Source organism: Physella acuta, unplaced genomic scaffold (assembly GCF_028476545.2).
Source record: "Physella acuta isolate Inbredline_101_S28 unplaced genomic scaffold, ASM2847654v3 ptg000109l, whole genome shotgun sequence".
In the NCBI taxonomy this organism is placed as follows: domain Eukaryota; kingdom Metazoa; phylum Mollusca; class Gastropoda; family Physidae; genus Physella; species Physella acuta.
Genome location: NW_026731629.1, coordinates 572,099 through 590,753, shown reverse-complemented (window position 1 = coordinate 590,753; position 18,655 = coordinate 572,099). Strand labels below are relative to the sequence as shown.

The window sequence follows — 18,655 nt, the reverse complement described above, 5'->3', positions numbered from 1 at the left end:
CTAAGATTTAATCGCCCACTCCTTATCTAATGAAGGATATCGCTTTTTATAGATTTGCTTAGATATTAAATAAAAAATGATACGTTTTGGTTCAAACCCCACTCACTGGTCAGTGTACGTGTTTGTGTTGTACTTTTGTCAAACTTGTGTACGTGATTGGGCTATTTAAAAAATGGTGTCCTAGGACAAGTGACGCTGAGCACCCCGGGCTATCGTTTAACACTATGGCGCCTATATTCGTTGTAAAGAGCGCCCTACACTAGTGATTAGGTGGGCTACTACAGGCTGTTTACTGGTCAGTGTACGTGATTGGTCTGTTCACTGGTCAGTGTACGTGATTGGGTGGTTCAATGGTCAGTGTACGTGGTTGGGCTGTTCACTGATCAGTGTACGTGGTTGGGCTGTTCACTGGTCAGTGTACGTGATTGGTCTGTTCACTGGTCAGTGTACGTGATTGGTCTGTTCACTGGTAAGTGTACGTGATTGGTCTGTTCACTGGTCAGTGTACGTGATTGGGTGGTTCAATGGTCAGCGTACGTGATTGGTCTGTTTACTGGTCAGCGTACGTGATTGGGCTGTTTACTGGTCAGCGTACGTGATTGGTCTGTTCACTGGTCAGTGTACGTGATTGGTCTGTTCACTGGTAAGTGTACGTGATTGGTCTGTTCACTGGTCAGTGTACGTGATTGGGTGGTTCAATGGTCAGTGTACGTGGTTGGGCTGTTTACTGGTCAGTGTACGTGGTTGAGTGGTTCACTGGTCAGTGTACGTGATTGGGTGGTTCAATGGTCAGTGTACGTGGTTGGGCTGTTCACTGATCAGTGTACGTGGTTGGGCTGTTTACTGGTCAGTGTACGTGATTGGGCTGTTCACTGGTCAGTGTACGTGATTGGTGTGGTCATACTTGTGTACGTGATTGGTCTGTTCACTGATCAGTGTACGTGATTGGTCTGTTCACTGGTCAGTGTATGTGATTGGGCTGTTCACTGATCAGTGTACGTGATTGGTCTGTTCACTGGTCAGTGTACGTGATTGGTCTGTTCACTGGTCAGTGTACGTGATTGGTCTGTTTACTGGTCAGTGTGCGTGATTGGTCTGTTCACTGGTCAGTGTAAGTGATTGGTCTGTTCACTGGTCAGTGTAAGTGATTGGGAAATTCACTGGTCAGTGTACGTGATTGGGCTGTTCACTGGTCAGTGTACGTGATTGGTGTGGTTCAATGGTTAGTGTACGTGGTTGGGCTGGTCATACGTGTGTACGTGATTGGTCTGGTCATGTGACTTTGAAAGTCTTAGAAGACGTTTCTGTTTCTCCTACACTGATGTTATTGTTTCGGGACAACCAACATTCGAGTTTTATGACAATGGTTTAGCTCAGTTTATGGCTGTCTGCTTGTTAAATCTACTTACCTACTTGTCAAATCTACTGACTTTCTGCTTTGAAGCATAACCTATACCCAACAGCTGAGGCGTTAGATGAGATTTATAGTTAGGACTACGGCATAGTTTTAGTACTAAAGTCGAGCAAAAAGCTTGGGATTTTTAAAATGTCTAGCTTTGATAAGGTAGAATTAATTTATCAAAACAGGCCAAGTGCAAGATTATGGCCTAATTTAAACATTGATTTATAATCATAGAGGGCCTTTATCAGCGCCGGTGTGGAAAACTAAGTTATCTCTCAAAATAGTGCACGAAAATATGTTTTCATCCCGCGCACTATGAAATTCTTTTTGATTCTTTGTTACATAATATATATATATATATATATATATATATATATATATATATATATATATATATATATAATTATGTCTCAGTGCCACACTAGCTAAAATGAATAGGTTGTGTGTCATTATATATATAATGTAATTTTAACACACTATCACAAAATACAAAATTATTGGTTAATGCTTTCGGCCAATTAAGGACTGTGTAGGCTACTAGTTTCATGGAAAAAATCGAAAGACTTTCTTCTGCCAACTTAGATGACTTTTAAAAGGTTAAACTATTTTTAAAAATAGTGTCCTACGACGAGTGACGCAGAGCGCCCCGGTCTCTCCATTAACACTATGGCGCCTACATTCGTTTTAAAGAGCGCCATACAGTAAGGATTAGGTGGCTACTGCAGTCGGTGACCAAAACGAAAAAAAGGGCGGCACTAGGCGCCCTGTAGTAACGTAAGAGCTTCACGCAACGCTCAAGACACCAGGGCGGCGGCAAGGGGGGTGTTCCACCTCACCCATGAGGAGTATGATTAACGTACACTCAATGTTTTCACACTGAACACTCTGGGGCGTCTGGGCGGTAGTGTGTACAAACCTGCGCCCCGACAAAGATCCAACAATGTGAAGCCGCCTTTGTTTACATTTCAATAACTCAAGTTCTAATCAGCGGCAAGTTATAGATTTCTTATCTAGGTATAGCCGATATTCCAGAGTGTTACCCTGTGCTATTTTAACGGCACCCCTCACATAACTCTGGGTTAACTCCGGCCTAGGAACTTACAGCACTGTAAGTATGATACTCAAATCACTTAGTGACTTAAATTCCTGTCTACTAAGATCACAGCAACGCCCTAGAAGTCAGCTATTTCGGCTAAAAAAAATATTAGCTTGATAAGTCACGGTATCGATTGAATGTTTGCTGATTTTCCACACTACAGTTTTTGTAGTTTATATTGATTTTTTGACGCCATGTCGCCTGTTAGTGACTGCAGAATAAAGATACATAAAGCTTATCTATAGTACTTTTTAAAAATATCACAATAAATTAAAAGAGCTACGAATAAAAGTTCAAATTTTTTATTTTGAATCGAATTTTATTTTTAGTTTTTTTAATTCTTTTTTTTTCATTTTAATTTTTTTAATTATGTACGGATTTTGAACATCCTAAATTACCCACCCACACACCCACAACCCACCCTCGTGGGTCCGGCAGTACCAACGAACATACACATAAGAACATATTTGTGCCCTGAATACCAACTCAAGTATTAGAGAAATTATTTTAAAGAAACTTCGCATACTACAATTCTTCAACCAACCATCTTTTAAAACTTATATCAACATGACGAAACTGAAAAGTTCAAAGTACAAGTTTGTTTAAAGATACCCCACTTGTTAGATACGTGAACCGTGAAAATGTACCGCCCTATCAGAAGGCTTTGAGTACATAGTACACAGAGGAGAGTAAACTAGTCATTGTTGTACCTGTCAAAAGATTAGGCGCACACAGCCTGTAAGCGTTTTTAAGCTTAACATAACGAGACTATAAATTAACTTAATCCTAAGTCACGTGAGTCGTATGCGATTTAGCTATATCATTAGAACAAAATTCTTACAGGTAGATCAGAAAACTTTTACAACTTTTACAATTTAGTCACAACATTTGAAAAGATTATTTTTTTTTCAAATGAAAGAAATGGCTTTACAGAAGTACATGTAACATAGTATTTTTTACATTTTTTCCAATGTTCTTGTCTATGCAGTATTGGCCAAATTGTTTTATATTTGCCTTATTAATACTGTGCTGCTTTTTGTAAGATTTTTTTACAGTTTATTTCGTTTTTTATAAAGAGGTTTTATAAAAGCAACACTGCAGTACTAATTTACTTCCGCGTGAACTTTTAACTGCATTTTTATTTGTATTCTTTATATCAGACTAAACACACAAAAGACCCCCCCCCCACCACCGCTCCACCCCTCCATAACACACTCACAAATTCTGACACTGCAGTTGAGAATTCTCTCCCATGCCAATATTCACCTAACAACAGGGGCGATCACTGCAATTCACTTCTGGCTGAATGAACGCATAGATTGGACTTTATTGAACCGGCTGCCATTTGAAGAGACATATGTCGCTCACCGGTCGAAACCATAGGTCAGATGATTGGCGATAATTTGCCTCGTAATTTACGACACGACTTGTCTGGAGGTCGTATTTCGAACCTCTGTATATCGAACCTCTGTATGTCGAACCTTTGTATATCGAACCTCTGTATATCGAACCTCTGTATATCGAACCTCTGTATATCAAACTTTTGTATATCGAACTTTAGCCCATATATCGAGCCACTGTTCGTTTATCCAACTTTTGTTAGTCTATCGAATTTCCGGCCGTATAAAACTTCCGTTAGCTTACCGAACTTCCGCTCGCATATCGAAACTCCGACTGACTCTTGTATATCTGAGTGTTAGTTTATAAAGGAAAACATGTCGTTGTCAGTGTTTCTTTCAAATATTTTTCTCATGGGGGAGGGGGCACTAGAAAATTTAGATGGGGGTGGAGTCGGACTAAAATTTTCGGGGGACGGACGAAAAGTATACATTTTACATTTTCTTTATAAATTCTATTTTGTTCATGGTGGGAGTGGTAGATGTGTGAATAGCCCCCCTCCCCTTTCCTCGATAAAATCATTACCATCACATTATCTCGTTCGTGCCAAATTAACATGTGGCAGATAAAGTAGAGTTCATCTTTTTCAATGACCTCAGCACTATACCCAGGCGCCTTAGTTTCCCAAACAATGGTCAGGTATCGATCAGAGCTGAGTGGACTCAAGGACTTCCTACAGTCACAAGTTCCCAACGAGATCCGAACTAGAGACATTCAGGCTAGTAGTCCAACACCTGAGTTTTCGCCATAAAAACACTGATATAGCTACAGTGAAAACAACCATTCGCATTTTCTAATCTACTTCTCTCTCCGAATAATTTTAATCCCATTATAAATATAAACGTAGGCTGCACCGACGTTATGTACACAAGATAAAGTATGTAGGGCGGTTTCAAGTGACGTGACTTTTGTTTTTTAACGGAGATAAGCTTTCAATAAAAAATCATACATAGTTTTTGGACTTGCAAAAAGAAACTGTTTCTCGTTATTCTATAGCAGTTGGAGATAGTGTGGTCGTGTCGCTTCATGTAAACTATTTAAAATTACAAATATGTGTGTGTGTGTGTTTGTGCGTGTGTGCGTGTGTGTGTGTGTGTTCATGCGTCTCTGTGTGTGTTTATACGTACGTAAGCACAATACTAGGAGACACATAGACATGTAAAAGTGCGTGTGTGTGTGTGTATGTGTCTCTGTGTGTGTATGTGCGTACAATACTAGGAGACACATAAACATGTAAAAGGTTTTTTTTTAAAATTTGATGATGAAACCTTGCATTATAAAACATAAAGCCTACGACTGAAACCTAAAAATTAAAACTAGCATTCAACATCAACTGTAGCCAGACCAAATCACAAGCCATTAAATGAATATAAAGTTAATTGTAAACTTGTGTCCAAGCATACATCGAAACTAAAACTAAACTTTAAAGCATATACCACTACGCCCACAGAATCACGTGCATACCAACTAAAATTCTAACGCTCTTTACACCCAATTAAAAAAAACAGCAACATAAATCCTTAAACATAAGCGGAATTTATACCTAAAACTTACGTCCTAAAACCCAAATAAACAAAGATAAAATTTCATTTTAAAGTCTCCGGTTAGAAAGATTTAAAAGCGTTATGGATTGTGCACATATTGTAAATCTAAAAATATTTGACGTTTACGGTCGGTAACCTTCCACATTGTATATGGTCGTTTGAAAAGGCCGACGCTAGTGCATCCCCACAACCCCCCCCCCCCCCCCCCACCCAACACACACTCCCATCCCCTCGTTCTCAAAATCGATAACGTTATTCGGCGCAACGAATCCATACAATTTTTTTTTAAATTATCGGAATTATACCATAATAGAGTAAAACATATTGTTTCATATTTACTAGAAAAATTTTTTTTTTCTTATTGGTAACACTGTAGATGATAGAATCAAACATTGCACAATCTTCGCGTTTAGTTAAAAGTTAACACTTTTGTCAAAAGATAACAAATTTAAACCTCTTTAAATCTTTACGTTAAACTAAAAGTTAACAATTTGCTAAAAGTTAGCAAATTTAACCCTCTTTACATCTTTAAGTTTACGTTAAACAAAAAGTTAACAAAAAGCTACAAGTTAACTATTTAAAGACAACAGTCTCCAACCTTTACCGCAGAATTTTCTGAGCTACAGAAAATCAAAATCGGTGTTGTCTGACACTAATCTACACCTGTCACATTAAGCCCAAAGCTAATTACAACCCTAATTGAATCTCTGCATGGTGCTTGCAGGATACAGCCTGATTGAAAACCTGTCGAAATATAATCCTAAATCCCGCTTAAAGGTAAATAAATAAAAAATAGAATGCTCGTGAACTAGGAATGTTACCTAACAAATAGCCATTTTATAATGTTACTAGATCACCACCTTACCTGTTGTCAACTTATATAGGGACAAATAGACAAAAACCCTCATGATGTATTTATTGTCTAGGAACCATCAATTCTTTGCTTCACCCTACGAACTAAATTATATATATATATATATATATATATATATATATATATATATATATATATATATATATATATATATATATATATAAGTATATAATTATATCACTATATATATATATATAGTGATATAATTATATACTTATATATAATGTTATGTATATCTAAATGCAGTTGTATATTTATATATATATTGTTATATATATATATATATATAATTATATACATAGGCGTATATACATAGACATATATACATATATAAATATATTAATATATTTATATATATGTATATATATATATATATATATATATATATATATATATATATATATATATATATATATATATATATATTATAAATAAATATATATTTAAATATAAGTGTGTTTGTGTGTGTGTACACGCCTAAATACATATCAGGAAATTTACCCCACCCATGACAAAATCCCGACCACGTCACTAGTGTGTTATATACGATTATGTGACCTACTGACGATGCTAATAGAACACCCCCTGCGTGTGACCTGTTCCCCCCCCCCCCCCCCCCCCCCCCCCCCCACCACAAGGACACGCACCTGCATCCAGCAGACGACACGACGAATTTATGTCAACCTGCAGACGCCAGTTGTGTTTTTTTATCAATCAATCAAACGTCGGTCCTTCTGTGAACTTTTAACGAGAAAACACACGACAGCCATGGGGCAGGGTGTCGATAGAGGAGGTATATATCCGGCTTAATCAAGCTTGAAGCAGATGTTTAGCAGGCATATTGCAGGCATGTGGTAGGCTTACCGTGGGCATATAGCAGGCATATAGCAGGCATACTGTAAGCATAAAGCAGGCATATAGCAGGCATATAGCAGGCATACTGTAAGCATAAAGCAGGCATATAGCAGGCGTATAGCAGGCATATAGCAGGCATATAGCAGGCATACTGTAAGCATAAACAGGCATATAGCAGGTATATAGCAGGCATACTGTAAGCATAAAGCAGGCATATAGCAGGCATATAGCAGGCATAAAGCAAGCATATAGAAGACGTATAGCAGGCATATAGCAGGCATATATTAGGCATATTACAGGCTTATTACAGGCGTACTGTGAGCATTTAGCAGGCATATAGAAGTAGGTTTAATGTAGGCATGTAACAGGCATGTAGAAGGCATATTGCAGGTATGTAGCTGGCGTGCTGAAGGCTTACTGTAGGCATATTGTAGGCATTTAGTAGAATTACTGCGGGCATATAGCAGTAGATTTATTGCAGGCATGTAACAGGCATGTAGCTGGTGTACTGCAGGTATATTGTTGGCTTACTGCAGGCATATTGCAAGCATGTAGCTGGCATACATCAAGCATTTATTACTTAGAAATAATGCAAGCATTATCTGATACTTTATTCTATCGTGTACCGTCAATACCTCACAATATGAGATCTACCTGCATCGTATTGAAAGATATATTTTAAAACCTACCCTCAAGCCTAAACTAACATAAATTTGTTTGGTAATTAGGTCTAGTACTGATTAGTTAATAAGCCTATAGTATGTATAACTGTTTCTATTGTTACTTTAAAAAGGTAAAAGTAAAGTAAAGTCCCCTTTTCAAACCTGGCAGTCTATGGGGCAAGTGAAGTAGAGTTCACTTGTTTTTGTGACCGCGGCATATGAAGAGATAGTGTGGTCAGTACTATGCCCAGCCGCCTTTACTTTCCCTAACGTGAGTTAGGTACCCATCAGAGTTGGGTGGACTCAGGGACGGTCTACTGACTTGAACCCGGATTATTACTTTACCTAGATTAAATATTACTGCTATTTGACTCTGAGGAGTTCAATGTTTTGTTGTTAAAGAAGATCAACTTGAGAGTGGAGGCTCGGCGGTTCGGATCCTTTGGTCAGGCCACTCAACGTTTAGATACACTGCTTGATGGAACACCGGAATTACATCCATATGTGTATAGTTATAGTATGTTAGGGGACGGTGTGGTCGGATCGTAGGGCGTACGATTGCTAACCCGAAAGTCTCGAGTTTGGATCCCAGGTTCGAGTCTGTAGGACCCCCCCCCCCCTGAGTTGACCCAGCTCTGATGGGTACCTGTCTCACGTTTGGGTAACAACTATGGCTGGGCGTAGCGTTGACCAAATTATACATCACGAGCCAATGGCATTGAAACAGATGAACTCTACTTCATCTGTCGCATCTTGGATACGAACGGGAAAAGATGATGATAATAATTGTTGAAGTAATCATAAACCACAGGTCTGGAATCAAACCTTGAATGGAAATCTAAACAAAAAAAAACCACTTGAATGAAAATGATAGTTTATCCCGACTACAAATCGTCCCTTTATCGATTTCGAACATTTAAAATACGTTTAGATTTAAGTAAAGTAGTTTCCCTTTCAAACCTGACGGTCTTTGGGGCAAGTGAAGTAGAGTTCACATATGAAGAGATAGTGTAATCAGCACTATGCCCAGCCGCCTTTACTTTCCCTAACGTGAGTCAAGTACCCATCAGAGTTGGGTGGACTCAGGGATGCTCTACTGACTTGAACCCAGATTCGAACTCGAGACTTACGGGTTAGCAGTCCAGCTCTCTACCGCTAGACCACTCCGTCCGTTTAGATGTAGATCTATATACTATTTATTTGTATTTGTAGATATATACACTCATGATATCGGTTTTAAAATGTGAACAGAACTTTTCTGGCATCAATAAACTCTGGAATTGCCTCTCTGTAAGGAATCTATAGACCGCTCCAGTGCTTCATCAAAACCTGCGTTGCGCGGAAAAAACAACTAATTAGAACCACTGAAGCAAGGGACATAATTAGATATGGAGACAAAAAAAAACTAATTAGAACCACTGAAGCAAGGGACATAATTAGATATGGAGACAAAAAAAAAACTAATTAGAACCACTGAAGCAAGGGACATAATTAGATATGGAGACAAAAAAAAACTAATTAGAACCACTGAAGCAAGGGACATAATTAGATATGGCGACAAAAAAATCTAATTAGAACCACTGAAGCAAGGGACATAATTAGATATGGAGACAAAAAAACTAATTAGAACCACTGAAGCAAGGGACATAATTAGATATGGAGACAAAAAAATCTAATTAGAACCACTGAAGCAAGGGACATAATTAGATATGGAGACAAAAAAATCTAATTAGAACCACTGAAGCAAGGGACATAATTAGATATGGAGACAAAAAAAAACTAATTAGAACCACTGAAGCAAGGGACATAATTAGATATGGAGACAAAAAAATCTAATTAGAACCACTGAAGCAAGGGACATAATTAGATATGGAGACAAAAAAATCTAATTAGAACCACTGAAGCAAGGGACATAATTAGATATGGAGACAAAAAAAAACTAATTAGAACCACTGAAGCAAGGGACATAATTAGATATGGAGACAAAAAAATCTAATTAGAACCACTGAAGCAAGGGACATAATTAGATATGGAGATAAAAAAACACTAATTAGAACGACTGAAGCAAGGGACATAATTAGATATGGAGACAAAAAAAAACTAATTAGAACCACTGAAGCAAGGGACATAATTAGATATGGAGACAAAAAAAAACTAATTAGAACCACTGAAGCAAGGGACATAATTAGATATGGAGACAAAAAAATCTAATAAGAACCACTGAAGCAAGGGACATAATTAGATATGGAGACAAAAAAAAACTAATTAGAACCACTGAAGCAAGGGACATAATTAGATATGGAGACAAAAAAATCTAATTAGAACCACTGAAGCAAGGGACATAATTAGATATGGAGATAAAAAAAAACTAATTAGAACCACTGAAGCAAGGGACATAATTAGATATGGAGACAAAAAAAACTAATTAGAACCACTGAAGCAAGGGACATAATTAGATATGGAGAAAAAAAACTAATTAGAACCACTGAAGCAAGGGACATAATTAGATATGGAGAAAAAAAACTAATTAGAACCACTGAAGCAAGGGACATAATTAGATATGGAGAAAAAAAACTAATTAGAACCACTGAAGCAAGGGACATAATTAGATATGGAGAAAAAAAACTAATTAGAACCACTGAAGCAAGGGACATAATTAGATATGGAGAAACAAAACTAATTAGAACCACTGAAGCAAGGGACATAATTAGATATCGAGACAAAAAAAACTAATTAGAACCACTGAAGCAAGGGACATAATTAGATATGGAGACGGACAAGATAATATGTCCTCTAGGTGTCAGAGCCGGTCGTGTCCTTGAAGTGTGATACTCCAGGCTTAATAACAGTAATAAGTAGGTCGCAGGCAAGATCGTCGACTGACGCTTACGGTTGGTTGAAAGTTGAAAGCTCAGACTAGGCCCAGTACAGCCCCACCGATTTCTAAGTCACATGGCACACGACATAGGAGATGCGAGACATAATATGTAACTTGTGACATTTGATAAAGTATGTATGGCATGTAGCATGGCATCCACTTATCGACATATGACGATTGAAATTGAATTTAGTTTGTTTACTGTAGACATACTTCAAAGGCACTAGCTTTTTCGAAACCGAAATGATTCTCAAGAGTATTTTCACATAAACCTCTACCTTAACAATTATATATATATATATATATATATATATATATATATATATATATATATATATATATATATATATATATATATATATATATGGCCTATAAATAAGTTTTTTCCCTATATATCAATGGGTAGTGCAATCGACCTTTGACCTAAAGTTGGACCCGTCCCATAGGATATGGTATGACGGATTTTTTAGGATAATATAATAATTGGGCATTATACGAGAGATTTCAATGGGCATTTGACTGACAATTATACTGGATATTGAACCGTACATTAAACTGTGTATTGTACCCATCTGTTTCTTGATGGTTGACAGTAACGGCTATGTCCCATGTGTAGTACTGAAACTCGATATGTGAGCTCAAGTGGCTCATTGTTTCACTGGTTCAGCTGGATGACCTGGACTTTGCTGACGACCTGGCCCTCCTTTCTCACACACAACAGCAAATGCAGGATAAAACCAACAGGGTTGCAAATTTTTCTACAAGCCTGGGTCTGAACATCCACAGAGGGAAAAGTAAAGTTCTCAAAGTCAATGCATCAAACAACAACCCTATAACACTGGCAGAAGAAGCCCTAGAAGAAGTGGATAGATTCACCTACCTTGGAAGTATTGTTGATAAGCAGGGTGGGACAGAAGCAGACATAAAAATAAGGACGGGTAAGGCAAGAGCAGTCTTCAACCAACTAAAAAATGTTTGGGGTTCGGGAGATTTAACCCTTAGAATAAAAATCCGGATCTTCAACACACTAGTAAAACCTGTTTTACTCTATGGAGCCGAGACATGGAGAATAACTGCTATAAATAAGAAGAAAATACAATCATTTATAAATGCATGTCTCAGAAAGATCCTGCGAATTCGCTGGCCTAAAACCATCAGAAATGATGTTCTATGGCAACGGACAAATCAACTGCCAGTGGAAGTAGAGATCCTCCAGAGAAAATGGAAATGGATTGGCCACACACTCAGGAAGCCTGTATCCAGCATAACAAGACAGGCCCTCACCTGGAATCCACAAGGCAGGAGGAAGAGAGGCAGACCAAGAAAGACCTGGAGACGTGACCTGGAAGAAGACACCAAGAAGATTGGATACACCTGGGGACAGTTGGAGAGACTAGCCCTGGACAGAGACGTCTGGAAAGCTCTTGTCAGCGGCCTATGTCCCAGTAGGGACGACAGGCAAACATGAACATGACATCTCTTTACCGACCTACACGTCGCCCTATGAAGAGGCAGCCGTAGGCTTTGGCCAGAAAAATTTATAACTTTGAAGGCCATAATACGACTCGAGGTAGAATTAAATTAGTAGTTTAATTAGCCATTAGAGGAGTTAAACTACCGACCCGAGGCAAAATAAAGCAATTTTATATTTTATGAAGTACTCTTTATGGCTTTTATGGTTTCGTTCTACTGTTTGCCTAACATATGTGTTTAAAAAAATGAAATTAATGTCTACACCGTACAGGCGCTGATAGACGTTAATAATTTCGAAAACAAAAAACCGAGCGATCCCCAGAGACCAGAGCGAACAAAATATAACCATTAAAACGGCAAGTTTAGCCACAGATTACAATGACAAGTTTAGCTACAGATTACAATGACAAGTTTAGCCACAGATTACAATGACAAGTTTAGCCACAGATTACAATGACAAGTTTAGCTACAGATTACAATGACAAGTTTAGCCACAGATTACAATGACAAGTTTAGCCACAGGTTACAATGACAAGTTTAGCTACAGATTACAATGACAAGTTTAGCCACAGATTACAATGACAAGTTTAGCCTCAGATTACAATGGCAAGTTTAGCCACAGATTACATTGGCAAGTTTAGCCACAGATTACAATGACAAGTTTAGCCACAGATTAGAGTGGCAAGTTTAGCCACATATTACAATGACAAGTTTAGCCACAGATTACAATGACAAGTTTAGCCACAGATTACAATGACAAGTTTAGCCACATATTACAATGGCAAGTTTAACCACTGATTACAATGACAAGTTCACCAAAACGATAAGTTTCTCCACACACCAACGAGTGTGCTGTGCTAAGTTTGCCCAACTTAAGTGCACACTTGGACCAACGTGCTTGTATTCCTAGATTGCAATTGACATGGTTCGCTGTCATATAATTACTGAAACGTCCCCCCCCCCCCCTACCGTCCTACCATCCTATTTCACTAAAAAAATCTATTGCCTATGCATTAACACAACGGAAAAAACACCAGACGAACGCAATCAATATTTGACGTAAGAATAGTCTGTTGAGTCCTGAAGTTTTTTGTGTGATAAAAACGGTAAAGTCTTATCTCATCGGTGTGACCTTGCTGACACTGTGACCTGCCTGGTGGAATAAAAAAATAAATTAATTAATAAATACGTTAATACGCCGTGTGGCATGTGTTAACGATGCGCTATAAAAACCTCCTCACACCTACATTAGATACCACCCCACCCCCCAACCCCACCCCACTTCAGTTTTCACCCCCCCCCCCCTCCACCTGCCTTCATTATCCACTCCCATATCCCATCTTTTGCCTACATCGCTGGTCTTCATTCTCCCTATTTTCCTCGTCTCTTACACTTACATCTCTTTCTCCACCCTCCTCACCCCCCCCCCCCCCTCATCATTCCCATTCCTCTCCCTATCTCACCAATCCTTGCAACTCTGTCTCGGTCTCTCCTCTCTCTTTCTCTCTCCCTCTCTCCTCTCTCACCTCCTTACTCTCATCATGCCATCATCTCTCCTTTACTCGCCTCCTTCAAACATCCCTCTTTCTCTCTCATCTTACATTCAACATCCTTCCCTTCCTCTCCGTCCGTTATTCTTACCCTTCTCTTCTCTTGCCTTCCCTCACCCTTCCCCTTCTCTCGCTTATTTCCCCCTCTCCCTCCCCCTCCTAACACCCCCCCCCCCCGTGCTATTACTCCCTTCTCGCCCGTCAAGTTGCGTCTAACGTGTCACATGATTCGTCTTCGTCAATCTAAAAATAGCCAGGGGCCAAGAGTCTGTTGTGTGTGTTAGAAAACGGACGCACTGTGTTCGTTATCTAACCAGGACCACCGATAACAGAGGATATTATTACTGGAACTAAACCATTTAACGAGGTATTTATCTTTTCCAATTTAATTTATCAAATAAAAAATCGTTTTTTAAATTTTTTATGTAATTCGAGACTAATATAACAATAGTAAACATGATTTTAATTAGCGCAGTGTCATCTAGAGTTTCTTTTAATTAAATAATCTAAATCCGTATATTTATCACCCGTAAGTTTTACTATTTACTATCTACGTTTTTAATCTGTTTGTTGTCGCCTCCCCTTTCTAAGTTTGAGAATGATCTCCCCTGCGACCGCATTAACAAGTGCCTTATACGTGAAGGCTATATCAATAATAATATGGTGTGTGATCTCTACTCACTAATAACAATGATATTATTATTTAGATGCTTCGAGCTCCTATTACAAGAACAGCGAATGTTTTTCCCCTAAAGCCACTTTTTCTCTCAGCGTGCCTAAAAAAAACAAGTTCACGAATTGTTTGAACTCGACTCAACAACAACTGAAATTAGATTACTCCCCCCTTTTTTGGTTTGTTTACTGTTTGTGCTGTAGGAATATCGGTGTTGTACAGAAGGAACCTTTATTAACTTAAATTTCTTCTATTCAATATCAGCTGAATAAACGGATGTGAATTTTTTTTTTTTTCCAAGGCAGTAAACATGTGAACAGTTGTCATTTTTGTATGTTATAAGTTGTTTTGTTTTTTTAAATCGACACATAGTCTCTAAAACTATAACGACTCATTTTCTAACGTCAAAAGGTGCAGGATCGATTACAGAAAAAAGGTATCGCAGGATCGATTACCGACAAAATGAAACCATGGCACGGTGATTAAGAAAAGTCCGACAATAAAATACTTAAAAAAAAACTTTTTAAAAAACCACGTTTTTCTTGTGGACTAAAAAGTAGAAAATAACTATTTACATACATTTGATGACAAAAAACGTGGGCACGTTCACCATCAAATTTCCCGACCCATCTGCCCGACCCACGTTTTTTGTCATCAAATGTATGTAAATAGTTATTTTCTACTTTTTAGTCCACAAGAAAAACGTGGTTTTTTAAAAAGTTTTTTTTAAGTATTTTATTTTCTCCTTTTTAGTCCGTTGCTACACATGAAAAACGTGGTTTTTAAAAAAAAGTTTTTTATATAGTTTATTTTCTACTTTATCCAATGACTTGATTAAGTATGACTTGACTAAGTGTTTATAAATACACGGACTAAAAATCTTGAGCGACCAGGATTCGAACCTGGTTGTCGCGGCCACAACGCGAAGTACTAACCACTATACGATCACGGCCAGCGCGCTCACATCGATTGGGGCCGAAGTAACTGTGTCAATAGGCCTCAAGTCTTGTCGGTATCTTTAGAAATCATGTCCTCAATTTTATGGTCCTTGGGGCGTAATTAAATTAAGCTAATTACGGTCGCTAATTGCTAGTTTTTATGATTGCATCTGAAATTGTTAGGCGAAAGTAGCATGCATGCCAAATTTCAGGTCTCTAGAGCAATCAGAAGTGGGCTAATTTTCGATGTCAATTTTAACAACAAACAAACAAACAAACGCGAAGCTGAGTTAAGAAAAACGTGTTAAAATAAACAACAAATAAAGCGTCTCCGACAAAATGGCTTCTGATAATATGTCCGTCGAGAATAGTGGTGGGGGTTGTTCCGTCGATTAGCCTCCCTGAGTTTCGTCGATTGGTCACCCCATTAGCTAGGCTGTATAATAATGTAATGTTTTGTTATATAATACGAGCCGACCCGCTGCGGATCATACGCCGCTATTTAGTTTTTTTTTTCTACTTTTCAGTAATTTATAATTTGTGAATTCAACAGTACCAATGCTGCCATTGAAAATATTTGCTTAAAAACACTAAAACCTCCTCCCCCCCCCCCCACGTGAAAGCAGCCTCCTCTTAGTTACCTCCTCTAAGTTTAAAATCGTTTCAAACTCAATTATCTGCCCCTAATAGCCGTCACCAAACCCGTCTCTATGATTGTAAAATATAAACAGAGTGAACACCGCTCACCAGATCATGTGGGGGTGGGGGTGGTAGTGATAGTGATAGAGAGGAAGAGAGGGGACTGCAAAGGCGCGCTTGCAGCTTGTTTTCTAACTGATCCCAGAAGAGAATTATATATATAGACGAGCAGACCCGCTGCGTATCATACGCCGCTATTTAGTTGTTTTTTTTTTTACTTTTCAGTAATTTATAATTTGTGAATTCGACAGTACCGATGTTGCCACTGAAAATATTTGCTTAAAAACACTAAAACCTCCCCCCCCCCACGTGAAAGCAGCCTCCTCTTAGTTACCTCCTCTAAGTTTAAAATCATTTCAAACTAAATTACTGCCCCTAATATCCGTCACCAAACCCGTCTCTATGATTGTAAAATGTAAACAGCGTGACCACAGCTCACCAGACATTGTGGGGGTGAGGTGGGGTGGTAGTGATAGTGATTGAGAGAAAGAGAAGGGACTGCAAGGAGGCGCTTGCAGCTTGTTTTCTAACAAATCCCAGAATAGAATTATATATATAGATAGATATAACTTGATGTTAATAATCATATCCTATATATATATATATATGTAACTAGGGTAGTTACCATACTATGGTTAACAACGTATTACAGTCTGATGCAATAGTGCAGATGTTGGGCTGATAACGATGACAAAGCCGCTGCGCAGTTCACAGGCTGACGTAACAGTGCAGATGGTTTATTAATCGGACTGTACGACAGAGCTGCGCAATTAATATTCTGATGCAACGATTAGAATCGATTACGAGGACGAATACGAGGACGAATACGATTACGAATACGAAGGGATATATAGGAAGGCGAGAGCTGAGAAGGAGTAGAAGTGTGGCAGTATCAAGTTGGTTACTGAACGTTGTAGACGTATTGTGTTAATAGGGACGATAGACATGTGCATTCGGTTATGTGAAGACTAGTGAGGACGGTTGGGGGTCAGTTGATTCATTCTATTATTGTGAAGCATTTCTTTTGATTCATGTAATAAAAGGATCAATGGTAAACCTGCATCTTCGAGTATCTATATTGTGGTCGATGTTGTGTAGAATGAGTAAATACACTCGTTAACATTTGGCACTACAAGCAAATAGACTCGTTACATTTGGCGTTGTCGAGCAGGATGATTCAACTAGACCAGCCGCTTTAGGCACCCATTATCAACCTAGATCCAGTTCATAACTGTGTTTCGTGTGTGTGTGAATTCGGACATTCAGGAACAGTGAAAATTGAGGAACGAGGAAAATTTTTCATACATACACGGTAGGAAAGGTCTTTTTTTTTTTACTCAAGGAATAAAAATTAGAATGTCTACTCTGGACGAGAAGCAGACCCATATTGTGGTCCTGCCCAGAGAGTCCGACATTAACAAATTTTACGGGGACGGTGATCCAACTTTAACCAACAGGTTCAGTGAAGAGGTCAAAGCGGCCTGGGCCTCGAGATACATGTCACCAGAGGAAAGATTAAGACTGCATTTATTTCTCCACTAGGACTGTACGAGTGGACCCGTATGCCGTTTGGTCTAACTAATGCGCCTGCTACATTCCAGCGAGTAATGCAGAGTGCTATGAGTGACTTTCTATTTCAAATAATGTTGGTGTACTTGGATGATATACTAGTTTTCTCAAAAACTTGGGAGGACCATCTAGAAAGATTAGAACAAGTGTTTCTCCGTCTTAAGGAGATAGGAGTAAAGCTGAACCCAGGCAAATGCTGCTTCGGTCTGAAATCGGTACGTTTTTTGGGTTATGTGATTTCGTCGGATGGCATCGCCACTGACCCAGATAAAATTGCAGCTGTTAAAGAATGGAAACAGCCAACAACCACAGTAGAGGTCAGATCATTCTTGGGCTTTGCTTCCTATTATAGAAAATTTGTACCTGGTTTTGCAAAAATTGCCGCACCGTTGCATGACTTGGTAAACAAAATGACAAAGAAACACAGTAAGGAGAAAAAGAAAGGCAAAACACAACTGATAGGTGAATTATGGACTGAGGAATGCCTGAACTCGTTTAAGCTACTGAAAAAGGCTTTGACAGAGGCGCCGATATTAGGATACGCAGACTTTGACAAACCATTTCGGCTAGAAATTGACGCCAGCTCTAAAGGTCTGGGAGCTGTGCTATCACAACAACAGGAGCAAGGTTTCAGGGTTATTGCGTATGCCAGTCGAGCTCTGAAGGAATCAGAGAAGAACATGACAAATTACAGCGCCATGAAACTAGAACTTTTGACATTAAAATGGGCTGTGACTGAAAAATTCAGGGACTATCTATTAGGTGCTAAATGTGTGGTATACACTGACAATAACCCCCTGAGTCACCTACAGACAGCAAAGTTGGGATCCATCGAACAGCGATGGGCAGCAGAATTGGCACTCTTTGACCTAGAGATAAAATATCGCCCGGGGCGGTCCAATGGCAATGCGGACGCTTTATCAAGGAATCCTTACGAGAGACCGGGCGATGAGGAAGAAACGCTGACAGGAATATGTGAGGTCAGAGCGCCAACAGATATCCCTCATGGGGTGCAAGTGATGCAAAACGGGCAGACTGTGGTGG

At 38.8% G+C, this 18,655-nt stretch overlaps 1 protein-coding gene across 3 annotated transcripts in view; it reads left to right on the top strand.

The window, feature by feature from the left end:
- Positions 1-18,655, top strand: part of LOC131934455 (uncharacterized) — a 71,523-nt gene that overhangs the window by 13,353 nt on the left and 39,515 nt on the right. The window contains exon 1 of one of the 3 annotated variants that reach the window (XM_059290531.1): positions 13,995-14,099. The exons of the other annotated variants lie outside the window; for them this stretch is intronic. The gene's annotated coding sequence lies outside the window, so the exon portion shown is untranslated. Of the gene's footprint in view, positions 1-13,994; positions 14,100-18,655 lie in introns of those variants that run through there. 3 annotated transcript variants of the gene reach the window in all.